We start from the raw sequence: 3,486 nt of genomic DNA, 5'->3' as shown, positions 1-3,486 counted from the left end.
GGTGGGACTCGTGGGAGGCAGAGGCGGTTCGGGGCGCTTGGATTGGTGCACCGTGCGGCCGGGCCCGCCTCCTAGGGCAGGGCGGAGCTGAGGGAAGGGAGAGGGGCCCTGGGAAGGCTGTGGGAGGTCGCGGGGCTGGCGGGGCTGGGAGAGCGCGAGCAGAAGGAAAGAAACAATGACAAGGAGAAACCGTTTGTGGCTGCAGCGGCCTTCCAGGGTCCCGCCAGACTTGAGCTTGTAGAATCCTGAAGCAGGCTCGGAAGGTAGCGAGTCTCCTTTCTCAGAAAGCTGGCGCCCAGAGAGAGCCCCTGGCGGGTCGCTTGGTCGCCCTGATCTCTAGTGCCCCTCAGCACTGAGCAGAGAAGCGTCTGGAAGGCTTCGTCGAGGAGGTGGCTCTGGCGCAGTCCGTCACGCAGCCTTGTGACCCAGCTTGTAACATTCCAAGCTGTTATCTAAGCCTTCTCTTGTCCTTTAGTTTCTTGCCCAGCGTGGCTGGTCTCACTCACTAGTTAGCTGTTCTGGGGGCAGAGCCCACTCGAAAGCCTTGTACCTCCTGGGCCCCTCGGCATATTGTGGTTCATTCATCGAGTCCCCAAATGATTAAGGACAGTCTCCGCTGAGCCAGGCTGGGACCTAGTGGGGAACCTGGTGGGCTTGCCCCTTCCAAATGCTCGCAGCTCAAGACCACCAGGTGGAGAAGCAGACAGGGACACAGGCAGCGACAAATCTATGGGTAAGAGTTGTAACAGGGGATATAACCAGGGGAGCTCAGAGGAGGCACCTGACATGGGTTGGGGCGCAGACTCAGAAAGTTTCTCGAACAAAGGGACCCAAGCCATCCACAGGATGCGTGCCCTGAGTCACGCAGGGTCCAGGCATAGGGAGCTGCCAGAGACCTGGTGGCCGGAGATCGTGGTGCCTGCAGAAAGTTTCAGGCAACTACATCTGACTGTACTGTGGCAGTTTGAGAGAGGGGCAAGAGATGGGGCTGGCAAGGCCAGATCTCCCAGAGTCTTGTAGACCGTAAGGAGGAAACCACAGACACGCGTTGAGATGGAGAGTGTCCTGGTAAGATTTGTTGGTTTTTTTTTTTTTTTTTTTTTGAGACGGAGTTTCACTCTTGTCGCCCAGGCTGGAGTGCAATGGCTCAATCTCCGCTCACTACAACCTCTGCCTCCCGGGTTCAAGCGTTTCTCCTGCCTCAGCCTCTTGAGTAGCTGGGATTACAGGTGCGTGCCGCCACACCCCACTAATTTTGTATTCGTAGTACAGACCCGGTTTCACTGTGTTCACCAGGCTGGTCTCAAACTCCTGACCTCAGGTGATCCGCCCACCTCGGCCTCCCAAAGGGCTGGAATTACAGGTGTGAGCCACCAGGCAAGGCCCGGATTTGCTTTTTGTCCTAAGAAGCTTGCTCTAGCTGCAGGCAGTGTGAAGGGGACAAGCTGGGAAATGAGTGGATGAGGAGTCTGTTGGTGATGCAGGCAAGAGATCATCACAGTGCAACCTCAGCATTGTGGAGAAAGCAAGAGGATAGATCTGAGGCTTTTGAGAGACAGGTTTGACTGGACTTAGGTATGAGTTAGGTCCGGACATGTGGTGACCAAGGACTGATTTCTTCCTGCTTCCCAGATGCAAGATGGGTGGCAATCCATACTTCTCTGCAGTTTGTCCCATAATTTAGATCACAGAATTAACCAGATTAAAGAAAAGTGTTAACAGCAGCTTCCAATGCGATTGTGTGTCCCCTCTGGCAAACAGGGAAGTTGAGGCCTAGGGGATTTAAAACACTTGCCTGGGGTCTTGCCCCTGAAGCACAGGCTCAGAGTGCTAAACTGTGCTGCACAGTGTGGGGTGTGCTCGCCTCACTAATCTTGGCTGGGCCTGCTCCACAAGGGCAGAGCCTGTGGCTACCTGACCCCAGGAGGGGACTTCAGAGTGGAGAACCAGTCAAGGACATCCCAGTGCCTGGCTGGCTCCTCAGCTATGACCCTGAGTAAACTTGGGCCACGCAACAGGAAGCAGGGTGGGCCTGACTGCCAGGCTTAGCTGGGGTTGGGTATTTATCTCTCTGCGGCCTGTGGCCTGGGAACCCAGGAAATTTCCCTTCCCTTATTTCCCTGATGGTGCCTGGGGAAGGGGGAGAGTGTGGTGCCAGGACAGCGTGCTAGATTTGGGTGAGACAAGCCTGAGTTAGGATCCTGCCTCTGCTGCATGGTGGCGGTGTGGCCTTGGTTCAGGTCTCTGAATTGGAAAGGGGTTAGGTATGGTTGGCTGGGACCACTTGCAACAGAGCTGAGTTCAAAATCTGGCTACTTTGCCATTGACAACTGATGCCACACAAGCTTTGGATGCACCTTTGCATGTGTAGAAAGGAATCTTGAAGAATACCGTAAACTTTCCCATCTCAGCCACGTTTCTTCACCTGTAAAATGGGAATCAGGATTTCCACCTTTCCAGAATGTTGTGAGGATTTCAAGAGGCTGTGCCTGTGAAAGGAGCAGGGAGCTCCATACTTCCCCAGACCCCAGATTCCCAAGCATGGCCTGTCCTACCTCCCCGAGGCCCTGACAAGATGCATAAGGAACCTAGTACCAAACAAGATAATTATTTGCCAGACCACAGGCAAGTAGTCTGGAGAAGGAAACCCAGGGAAAGGTGAGAGAATGATTGGGCTGGGAGTCCTGATACAGATGGGGTGGTCAAGGAAGGCTTTTATGAGGTGTCATCTTAGCCAAGACCCAAGTAATAAGGCAGACCCAGGTACAGGAAGCTCTGGGGACAGAGGCATGAGCTGGCATGTTTGGAGGACTCCGTGTGACTAGAATAGAGTGAGTACAGGGGACAGAGTGCAGTGGGGCAAACAGGCCTGTGCGCATGGGCCCTTGTGGGCGTAGGAGGTATTTTTTGTTTTGTTTTGAGTCCGAGTCTCACTCTGTTGCCCAGGCTGTAGTGCAGTGGCGCGATCTCAGCTCACTGCAACCTCTAGCAGGTGTTTAGAGTTTATTCTGAGTCCCAGGGGACACCACTGGAACATGTGAGCAGGCAGAAGGGTGACAGGATTCAAATTAACATTTTTTATGTTTTTCTTTTTTTTTTTTTTTTGAGACTGAGTTTTGCTCTTGTTGCACAGGCTGGAGTGCAATGGTGCAATCTCAGCTCACTGCAACCTCTGTCACCCAGGTTCAAGTGATTCTCCTGCCTCAGCCTCCCAAGTAGCTGAGATTATAGGCATGCGCCACCACGTCTGGCTAATTTTTTGTATTTTGTGGAGACGGGTTTCACTATTTTGGTCAGATGGGTCTCGAACTCCTGACTGCAGGTGATCCACCCGGCTTGGCCTCCCAAAATGCTGGGATTACAGGCATGCACCATGTGCCCGGCCAAATTAACTTTTTTTTTTTTTTTTGAGACAGAGTTTTTGCTCTTGTTGCCTAGGCTGGAGTGCAATGGCTTGATCTCAGCTCACTGCAACCTCCACCTCCT

At 53.3% G+C, this 3,486-nt stretch overlaps 1 pseudogene; it reads left to right on the top strand.

Moving 5' to 3' along the window:
• The window catches only part of LOC105504167, a 71,020-nt pseudogene that overhangs the window by 880 nt on the left and 66,654 nt on the right, over positions 1 to 3,486 (top strand).

This window comes from Colobus angolensis, unplaced genomic scaffold (genome assembly GCF_000951035.1).
Source record: "Colobus angolensis palliatus isolate OR3802 unplaced genomic scaffold, Cang.pa_1.0 Scaffold9, whole genome shotgun sequence".
Classification (NCBI taxonomy): Eukaryota; Metazoa; Chordata; class Mammalia; order Primates; family Cercopithecidae; genus Colobus; species Colobus angolensis.
Note: the sequence above shows the minus strand (reverse complement) of the source record. Positions and strands in the feature narration are given on the sequence as shown.